General features: G+C 42.3%; 1 long non-coding RNA gene across 1 annotated transcript; it reads right to left on the bottom strand.

The window, feature by feature from the left end:
* Nucleotides 1-4,178: 4,178 nt before the first annotated feature.
* On the bottom strand, nt 4,179-8,957 carry LOC116069153. Its single transcript, XR_004109876.1, has 4 exons — nt 8,882-8,957; nt 8,633-8,781; nt 7,725-7,920; nt 4,179-6,823 (listed from the first exon to the last, which is right to left on the bottom strand). It is a non-coding gene; the product is annotated as an uncharacterized LOC116069153 (long non-coding RNA).
* Nucleotides 8,958-10,771: the final 1,814 nt, after the last annotated feature.

Here is a 10,771-nt window from a genome sequence, read left to right as displayed (position 1 = left end):
GACGAACATACCCAGTGTTTACTGGGTGTCTGCAATGCCAGGCTTTAATCACTGTTTTCCTGAAGGATGTAGAAGCTAATGTTCATTAGAAGTTTGTAACTATGCCCACAGTTGCATATGCAGCAGAGAGTTGAGTACAGGTTTCTTTATTACCAATGTATTTTTCTATTTCTATACTCATCTTTCAATCTAGCATATTATATATTAATTAACCTTCCTTACCTGTAAGTTCCACATTCATGGATTCATTCAATCATGAATGGAAATGTTTATGTCTTTCTATACATGTGTATCTGTATACATTGTGTTCCTATTCTTGTGAGGGTGAGATCCTTTCTGAGACGGACAGTACAGATTTTTTCCCCCTCCTTATTTCCCAAAGTATGGTGGTTTGAATAGAAATGTCTCCTGTAGTTTCAGGTACTTGGACACTTAGTCCCCAATTGGTGGTGCAGTTTTGGGAATAGAACTGCCTTGGTGGGGGAAGTACATCACTAGGGGTGGGCTTTGAGAGTTAATATAGGCTTGAGACACTTCTAGCTCACTCTTCCTACTTCACACTTGTCGTTGAAGCCAGCTCTCTGCTTCCTGCTCCTTTTGCCATGCCTGCTCCTGACAGTCATGCCTTCCTGTCATGATGGTCTCATCCATCTGGAACTGTAAGTCAGAATAAACTCCTTCAACAAATTTCCTCCATAAGTCATGGTACTTTGAATCTTAAAGAAGTATTGAATATTAAAGGAGTATTAACTTTATAGCCCAAAGGTTAAGGAAAGTGGGTGGAAGTATATATATTCAAATATGATGTCATTTTGTGCAAGAGGTTGAGTATCTGGAGATTTTAGATTTCTTGAGTGGGAGTGGGGGGAAGCTGTTCTGTAATCAGTCACTGTACTTATGACATGATGTCATAGGCTTTACTACCCCCTTAGCAGGGTTGAAAAGCTTTAACTATGGAAACGTCATCAGTGACTAGAATGGTGCTTTTCAAACTTTAGTTACAAAGGACCATTATAGAATCCTGGGCCTTACTCTAAGTGCATTGACTCAGATTTCCCTGGGTAAGACTCCGATGCTACATCCTCTATGAGTCTTGAGGCTCTGAAGCAGGTTCTCCAAGACCATACATTGAGGGCACTTATAAAGGATGCTATGTCAATACTCTTGGCATTTAAGTTTTCTGGATGAAGTTCTATCACAGTGGTATTGTTAGTACTGTAGATTTTATCACCTCTTATGTCTTATCCACTGCCATGACCTTAACTGAGGGCAAGCACGTGGGTAAGAACTTTGAGCAGCATGTACTCTGCCTCCTGCTATGTGGAACATGATTATCTCCTATGGTCTCATTCCACTGATGTCTGCGTAGCTCAGCAAGTCTACAAGATCAGATTTGTTTTTAGTGAGACGAAACATGAAATAATGGTGTGACAGGGAGCCTTGACTAAATCCTACCGCTTGTCTCAATTTGGGTTCCCTCATCTGTTAACAGAACCCCCTTTCAATGTTTTAAGGTTACATTGTGCTAGTATATGGCCAATCTTTCAATAGCTGTGGCTATCATCATTGTATAGTACAACCCTTAATTTGCAGGGGAATTAAAAAAAAAAAAAAGAAGTATGCTATGGCTAAAGGAAGAACTATCATTTCTTAGGTGAGGGAAAGCATGAGCAAAAGTTATTATATGGTAAATTAAATAGAATAACAATAATGATTATTCCCTCCAAGGTCTCCAAAGGCACACCTTGCCTTTGTGCTTTTTATTTTGAATTTTTTGCAGACAGACATCAATGGTCAGTCCGTGGCGGACCAACATTGACATCCCAACACTTCAAATTCATATGCCATGGTATGCTAGAAGGACCTGCTCACAAATGCTTGGTATGGACCAGACCCTGTTTTGGTCTGGGGCCGAGGGTCCGTGTAGATATTTTCCCAGAAAGAAGAGGGAGTACGCTGGCTCCTAGAAAGATTAATTTGCCTAGTGGACTCAAAGCCATAACCCTCTTAGTAAACGTGCTTAAACACACTGCAAAAAAAAAATTTTTTTTTGTATTTCTATTTCCTTTTTTGTTTTCATTTGACCCTTGTGTGGTTGAATAGCTGTTCTGCACACTGCATTAGCATTCTCATAGGCCAGCTGTGTAATAAGCGGACTGTCTGTATGAGATTCTCCAAGGGTTCTATTTGCGGCTTGTTGTAACCTGGCTACGAAATTTTGGAAAGGCTCTTCTGGACCTTGTCAGATGCCAGCTAGGCTTCGACTAACCTCACCTTGCATAGGTAATTGAATTCAAGGCTTTCTTGTTGTTATTGCAACTTGTGTATATACCCCAGGAGTGTTGTCTCCTGGTGGGTGCTCTAGGACTGGGACGAACAATTATCTGTGGGAGCAAGCAGTTAATAAGGAAAGACACAGACGCCAGGTAGAAGTGATAAGAGAGAGCTTTACTGTAATTCACTCAGTATTTATAGTTAGGCTTGGGAATCAGACCCAGAGGAATTCGACACTTGCCCATATAACATAAACAGGAGAAAATCCATTAACACCAGACCAGAAGGAGATCTTGAAAGGAAGATCCGATAAACCTTTTAACATAAGTATGAGACTTGCTAAGTCTATGATCTAAGGAGCAGCAGTCAGGACTCCTCCACACAGCAGGTGCTCAACTCCAGCTTGCAGCCTGTCGGGGCTGCTTACAAAACCAAGTCACTCCCAAGCAACAAGGTTGGGGGAAGGAGTCCACACAGGAGGATAATCGATCTGTCTAGCATTTTCTTGATACTGCCTTTCTCCCAGAAGCATGTCCAAATTCCATTTTGGGTTGCCTGTCTGAGTATTCTGTATAGCCCTCTTTTTGTTGATCTCTCACCGTTCTGAGTTCCAAAGCAGAAAATCTCCTGCCATAAGTGTGGTTTTACATAAGATTCTCCAATATTGAGGAGTTAAATATAACTCTGTAATATTGTCCAAAAGTGCCTGCATATATGGGCCATTTGGACCATATTGAGCCACTGTTTTCCCTAGATCTTTGACCACCTTAAATTCCAAGGTCTGATATTGTCTATGTCTTTTGTTCTGCTGATCAAGTCATTCCATTACTGGAAACACTAGTACTCCCGAGGTGTCCTGCCCATTTTCACAAGCCTGATAATTTGCTCTCTGAAGACGCACGGCCGTCTCCAGATGGCTGTTCTTTCTTTTGCCTGATACTGCCTTCAATTCATTCAACTCATTAGTCAATTTCTGCAACTTGATTTCAAACTCTAGTTTATTTAACTGCAAATCTCTTCGAGCCTTTTCTCCTATCCTAGTGGACCTAGAGGGAGCGGGTAACACATAGAAACACCACTCCTTTCCACGATGCCTAGTAGATTCGCTTTCTGAAAAAGCATTCTGATTCTCTTGGCTTTTTGTATCTGTGTTTTGCGAGCTCTATTCACTTTCTGACTCTGTCTGTTTTTCCTCTAAAATTTCCTCTACAAGTCCCCAAAGGCGGAGAATAAATCTTTCCGCCCTATTATTTCTCAGAGCTCTCCCGATTTTTTCCCAAGTCTTCTTATCTAGCTCTCTTTCTTCTTGGAATCATGGACAGTGAGTTTCTATCTCATCTGCAAGATTTTTTAACGCATCCTTTTTGACCCTGATTCCTTTTGTTAGAAGTAGCTTTTTTACATTTAATATCGCTGCTTTTATCTCATTCAAACTCATTCTCATCGTTAAACTCCTAGGTGGAATTAAACGCTGGGTCAGTGTCAACTCAGCCTAGACGTGTACACTTTTTGCACGCACAACAATTCTACAATATTAAAATAAGGCTGGCTAGCATTGAAAATATGTACTGTATAAATTGGTGTACGATCTCTTACCTTTATCTTCTGAATTCTTTTAGGCAGGGCCCGGCTTCTTAACAGCATCTCCTTCATCTATCCTCCGTATTCGAGCCCCACATTGGGCGCCATTATGAAACTGTCCCGCAGTTTCATGAACTGGGTTCTGCCTCCACCAAAGGGAGAAAGGATACTTGAAACACAGAGTTCGAGAACAAAAGGACATGAAGCCAAGATGAGGGTTTCCAATCAAGGCTTGCCTTTACTTTTGGGGTTCAGCATTTATATACAAGAAAGCAAAACTGAATCTCTAGGTTACAATGATATTTGAATGACATAAGGGATTCGGGAGGAGTCAGGAAGAGTCCAAACAAAGTCAAAGGGGAAGTCAAAGGGAAGCCGGGCTGCTGGGCTGAAGGTGGCAGCTCAGGGCATCCCTGCAGGTCTCGACTCCGGGGAGTGGCCGGAGGTGCAGCCCACAGTGGGGGAGAGGGTCAACAACAGATGTCCTCAGCCTGCAGCAGTGCCAGACAGCAGGCATACTTTCCTCTGGAATCCTCGAAGGCAGAACTCAGAGTAGTGAGCCTTTGTTTTAGGCACAGCAGGTATGAGTTGAGTTTCTGGTGGCAAGCTCCAATGTCTTGGAGCTGAGGCAGAAGGGAGGGACCCAACAAATGATAAAGAGTTGACTTGAATCTATTTTGTCATATATATTAAAATAACACACATGCCCCTGGAAATTTATCTAAGTCATTTTAATTAGGGGCCATTAGTATGGGTTCTGTAAATTTTGGAGGAGACAATTGCCTTGTTTGTTTTGTTTTGTTTGTTTTTCATGTTATTTGTGTCTTTGTGCTGAGATCTGCTCATCAGATGTTAGATCATTAGTTTAGACTTGCTGGTTTTGTTCTTTTAAATCCAGGTTGCGTCTTTCCTTTCAGTGGATTAATTTGCAATGTTCAAGAGAGACTGGATTGTAGTATAGTTGTTGAGGATATTTCAGCTTCTTAGACTGATGTTCCAGGCATCTGGCTCTACCTTCAATCTGCCCCTATGGGTTGACTGCTGCCTGCAGCAACTGTCACTATCTAGTATTTAATCCACTCTGATAATAGAGTAGCAGAAGACTTCAAAACTGACTCTTGTTAGGTGCTGGTTAATTTTGGGAGTGAGGAGACCATAATGATACTGTGTATAGTAATATGTTAGGATAAATGCAAAGGAAGAGAAAGGAAGAGGTTAGCAATCACCGTGACAGCAGTGATGAGCATTTGTTTATATGGGAAGTAGAGAGCTATACATAGGAAGAATAGGTGGATATGAGGCGTTTTGTTTTATAGTAGACTATAAGGTCAGCCTCTGGGCTTTGAGAGATGTCACAGTAAGAGGAACGAGTATGGGAAAGAGAAAGAGCAAGAAAGAAGGGAAAAAGAAAAAGAAAGGAAGGGAAAATAGGAGAGGATAGGATGGGGGGAGAGAGACAGACAGAGACAGAGACACAGAGAGACAGTTGGAGACAGAAATGGGTGGGGTGCTCGCTAGCACAAAGGTGTGTGAGACAGCAGAAGGTGAAATCAGCCAGGGACAGTGCTGTCTTGCTTCAGTGCCTCTGCTCTATCTAGATAAGAAGTTAAGCTGTAGGGGAGTGGGGAGAGCTGGAGATAGTGGAATCACTGGCAGGGAAGAGTAGCTGTAATGGTAGAGGTGGAGAGATAGCTTTACAGCTAAGAGCAGTCGTTGCTCTTCTAGGGGACACAGGCTTGATTCTCATCACCCAGAGGGTGGTTTACAACCATCCACATACCCTCTTCTAACCTCCACAGACTCTACACATACATGTGGTACACATACATATATGAGGACAGAACACCCACACATAAAGTAAAAGGAATATAAAAACTTAAAAAAAAAAATAGGTATAGAGGGGAAGAGGAGTTGTGTGGAAATGTAAGAAAATGAGATTACTGGCCTGAGTGTAGAGTTCCTCTCATTGGCTGATGCACGGCTTTGCTAGCTTAGCTCAGGTCCCAGCTGTGCTCCTGCTGCATCTGAACAGTCCCATTTTCCCTGTGGGCTTCCAGCTCCATTTGCAAATGTTTTCTTGACTGTTCTCTGGCATGTTGATAGATGAAGCTATCCACTGCCCAGGCTTAGCTTCTGTGTTCCCACATAGTCAGCAGTGGCTAGCGGTTGTATGGTACCTCATTCATTATTCATACTTCGTGTTTACCTCCCACAGCTTTGTCTTTCCCTGTTGGAGAGCTGATGGTGGCCTTGGAAGTAGTCACTGGGAAGCTCTTCTGTGAAGTCTCCAAGACTCTGCTTTTGTGGAGTTTCTAGTCAGTCTTTTAGCCCATTTTGCCTGGAGGAAAATGCCCCTATGACAGGAGAGCAAGTCAGATTCCGCTGTAGATAAAATTTGTGGCCAGATAGTAGAAAGGGTTGTTTGAGATGCTGAGCAGGTTAATCCAGGTCTGAAGAAACAGCTAATGGATTGATAAAACATTCCTGCTCCCCACCCCACCTTTTTTCCTAATCTGTAATCAGCTACTCCATCTGATGCAGCTTCTATTCCATTATTTTACCCAGAAGTCTTTTTTGTTTTTTGTTTATGAATATTTACCTGGATGAATGTTCCTGTAGCATTTGTTTCTTTAAATGCTCATGGATGCCAGAAGTGAGAACTGGATTCCCTAGAACTAGAGTTTCAAAGTATTGTGAGCTGCCATGTGGGTGCTGGGAACCAAAGCTGGATTCTGTGCAAAAGTAATGAGAACTCTTAACCCCTGAACCATCTGCTCCAGTAAAGGGTTTTTCTGTTTTGTTTCTTCAACAACATGGAGCTGGTGAGATGGACGGCTTGGCACATAAAGCCTGACAACGTGAGCTCTGCCCAGAGACTCACTTGTTTGGAAGGAGAATGCCGACTCTTACAAGTTGACTTCTGACACAAGCTGTCCTCACGACCTCTTTGGTACTGTTAAACTTGAATCTGGGAGGAGAAAGAACAGATCCAGGACTGTCTGATTAAAGCAAGCTTTATTTTAGAGATGCACCTGGAACTGGCTGGCTGGCTACCTCACCCTGTTGGAATTTGAGAGATCAGCCCCTTACTGGCTTTTTGAGGTCTCTTTTATGGGGGTTGGGGGATGCTAAGGTCAATAGAAAACAGTTGTAAGGGTGTTGATGGGGTGAGATAATTGGCTGCTAGAAAAAAAATACAATGAAAGGTAAGAATAAAAGCAAGGATTTCTATCATGTGCAAAGAAAGTCATACATTACAGGGCATACATTACAGGTATAGATCAAGGTATCTTGAAAACATACCTTGGAAGGAAGGCAAAGGACCATCATACACCACGGGGTCACAAGTTCATTGTAGAATACAATAGGTTTAGCAAACAGAAACCTCATTCTTAACTAGCAACAGAAATCTGTTCTTGCAGGGTGTGGGAACTTAACAATAACGTGGTTCCTTAACAACAGTGTGGCAGCTCCATTCTGGTTTCACGGTATGTGTGCACAGTATGTGTGTGGTGTGCCCCCCATAATACATGAGTAAGCATAATAAATAAAACAACAACAAAGATACATTTAAAATAATTCAAGGCCTAAGAGTATGCTTAGCATGTACAAGTCACTGGATGTTATACCCAGCCCCTAAAAGAAAGAAATCAATCACAAGCATATCAGTTTTGTTATAATCTTGCATACAAGGAAAATGACCAAAGTAATTCAAACGAGTCTCCTCGGTAGAGATATTTTGGACAGTGAATGAAGGAATTGTGATAGCCCTGATAACACAAAGTCATAGTTGATTGTAGGTAATATAATCATTGACTGACTTATCTGCTTGTTGATGATTGATTTTCCAAAACAGGGTTAGTACTTACCTGACACAGTTATATTTCCATGTGCTGGAGGTTAGTTAGGTTGTTTTTTTTTTTTTTTTTTCCAATGCCTCCTTATTACTGAGCAGCATCGCAGACCAAGGCTGGAGTTGAGAAAAATGAGTCCCTAGAGTGGGACTGTCATAGGCAGTGGCTGAAGTAAGTTTAGACTTCAAGCCAGTGATTCATGTATTCATGGCTGTTTCAGAAGAACAGTGGTTAGTCAGTCCATGGGAATCCTTGTCTATTTGACTACAGAGTTTGTAGTTGTACCTGTACTTTTTGTCTACTTGATTGGGTTCTCATATCTACCACCCTTCTCCACTCCCTTACATCCCCCCAATACTAGGTAGGAGAGAAAAAAAGGGTGGGGGTAAAGAAAGGGAGTGCTCATCTCCTTAGACTACTTCCTGCTGATTAGGGTAATTGAAGTTCCTTGGGGCAAGTCTGTGTCAGGATATCTCCAACCAGCACCCATCAACCAACAACCAGCACCTAGCACCAGCACCCAGCAACTAGCACCTAGCAACCAGCACCCACCACCCAGCAACCAGCAATCAGCACCCAGCAACCAACAACCAGCAATCAGCACCCAGCAACCAGCACCCAGCAATCAGCACCTAGCAACCAGCACCCACCACCCAGCAACCAGCAATCAGCACCCAGCAACCAGCACCCAGCAATCAGCACCCAGCAACCAACAACCAGCACCCAGCAACCAACAACCAGCATCACTACTCAGCAACCAGCACCCAGCAACCAGCACCCAGCAACCAGTACCCAGCAACCAGCAATCCAGCAACTAGCACCCAGCACCCAGCACCCAGCAACCAGCAAGCAGCAAACAGTAACCAGCAGCAGCAGTAGGAAGAGAAGCAGCAAGAGGATCAACAGAGGGAGCAGCCCCTTACCCCGATCTGACATTTTTATACCCTCTGAAGAGTCCCCAGAATTCCAAATGTAAACTATCTTCAGCTGTCAATATCATGCCCCTGCCAGAGCAGGAGACAAATCCGAGTCAGCTGCTGTGGAGAGTCTGAAGCAGCAGCATATCACACACCTGGGATTAAAACAAAAGCACATCCACATAACATTTCTGTGTTTTTAATGGAACCCAAAATTCTCACTATATCTAGCTTTGTAAATTTTCAGACAGTTACTTTAAATAGTTATGAATATTTTTTTTTGGTACTCTGAAGTCCCCTGCCTCTATGTCTCCATCCCCCTCCACCTCAGTCAGAGCTAGAGGGGAAAGAAATAGACAGGTACTTCTGTAAACATTTACCCCCACCCCGCCCCTTTTTGGATGGGATTAGGCAATTACTCAGCAGATTTCATCATTACAATGACTAAATCCAACACTTTACAGAAGCTTACTGCTTGCTCTAGTTGCCTGTGCTACTTCTTATGACAAGGTAAAACAGCTGAGTTGAGCTGGCTATGAAACCAGCCACCTTCTCACAGGCCAACACAGCCTGAGAACACAGCCAGGAACACAGCCTGAATGGGAAGTCCAAGCTGGTGTTGAGTTAGCAGCATTTGTTGAAAAAAGGAGGGGAGTGTGTGACCATCACCAAAGTACATTGTATGCATGTATAAAATTCTCAAAGAATTAATAAAATATTATGTTAAAACAATAGGAGAGGTAGAAAGGTCAGGATGTTACTCAATAGTGGAGTCCCTGTTTGGCACGAACAAAGGGAATGGACGTGGGGGGCTCAGAGTCTAAAGTTAAAACAATCAAAACACAACCAACCACCTCTAACAAAAAGCCTAAGAGAGATGACACACAAATATGTTTAGGAAATGGAAGGCTCTTATCTAGAGTGTTTGCAAAGAAACATGGGCCTCTTGACACATCACATCTCTGTATTTAAAACAAACAAAACCTCAACAAAAGGAAATCTAAGAAGTATGCATGGTTATGCATGCTTGTTATCCCAGTGTTTAGAAAACTGAGGCAGGAGAATTGCTACAAGTCTCCTGTCAGCATGGGCTATACAGCCAGATTGTCCCAAGACAAAAGTAAAAAGGGAGGTGGGGTGGGGGGAGGTGTTCTAAGAAATAAGGAAACATCCACATTTGAATACTTGAGTAATTTATTGTATGATTTACTCCTCTCTGGGAACTAGGGCAAGACATTCTTCTACATACTCTGTCTCTAATATAACCCATTCTCTTTACTTGTTTGCTATATCACTAGGACAGAGAATAGAGTCTCAACAAGAGTCAACTTTGGTTGCCACCCAGAGGTTAATGGCACATATTATTGAGCATTCAATATGCTGATCTAAACTAATGACAGAAATTATCTTTTGAGCACCAGGATGAATGCATGAGACATGAATTTAGACCATAATATTTTCCACTCACTAGCTCTATGATACTGGACAAGCCAATGCCTGTCTTTGTACATCATCTTCTCTTTCTGTTTAGTGGGAGAAATACAGCAGTTGACATAAAATTACATATGATCCCATGGAAAATGTCATAAATGCCTGAGGCATGCATTGCTGTATTTCAAGTACTGTTTCTTTCCATCTATTATTTTTCTTTCCTGTTTTCTTTCCCCTGCTCTGATTTTCCTTATCTTTAAAGTTTTTAATTTTTTATTTGTGCATGTTTTTGTGAATGTGCATGCCATGCCATATTGTGGAGGAGGTCAGAGGATATTTTTCAGGAGGCAAGTTTTTCCTCCCACCATGTGGACCCAGCAGTCAAACATTGTTCATCGGGTTCGGTGGTTTCTTTACCTGCCGAGCCACCTCACTGGCTCCTCTTCCTCTTTTTATTTCTAGCAAATTTATCCTCCCCCCTCTATCCCTTCTCTTCTTAGGTTTTTTATTTCATGCCTTTGAATATGTCCAACTATTTCTCATGTACTGAGTATCAGTGAGCTACCTTTAGGTAACAGAATCCCACACCTTCAAAAAAGGGCACATTATATAGTACCTGTCTTTCAATTTGATGAGCTTCATAGCCTTCATATAAGAAGGGAACTATGACTGGGCAGTGGTGGCACACGCCTTTAATCCCAGTACTTGGGAGGC

Source organism: Mastomys coucha, unplaced genomic scaffold (assembly GCF_008632895.1).
Source record: "Mastomys coucha isolate ucsf_1 unplaced genomic scaffold, UCSF_Mcou_1 pScaffold22, whole genome shotgun sequence".
Lineage (NCBI taxonomy): Eukaryota > Metazoa > Chordata > Mammalia > Rodentia > Muridae > Mastomys > Mastomys coucha.
Note: the sequence above shows the minus strand (reverse complement) of the source record. Positions and strands in the feature narration are given on the sequence as shown.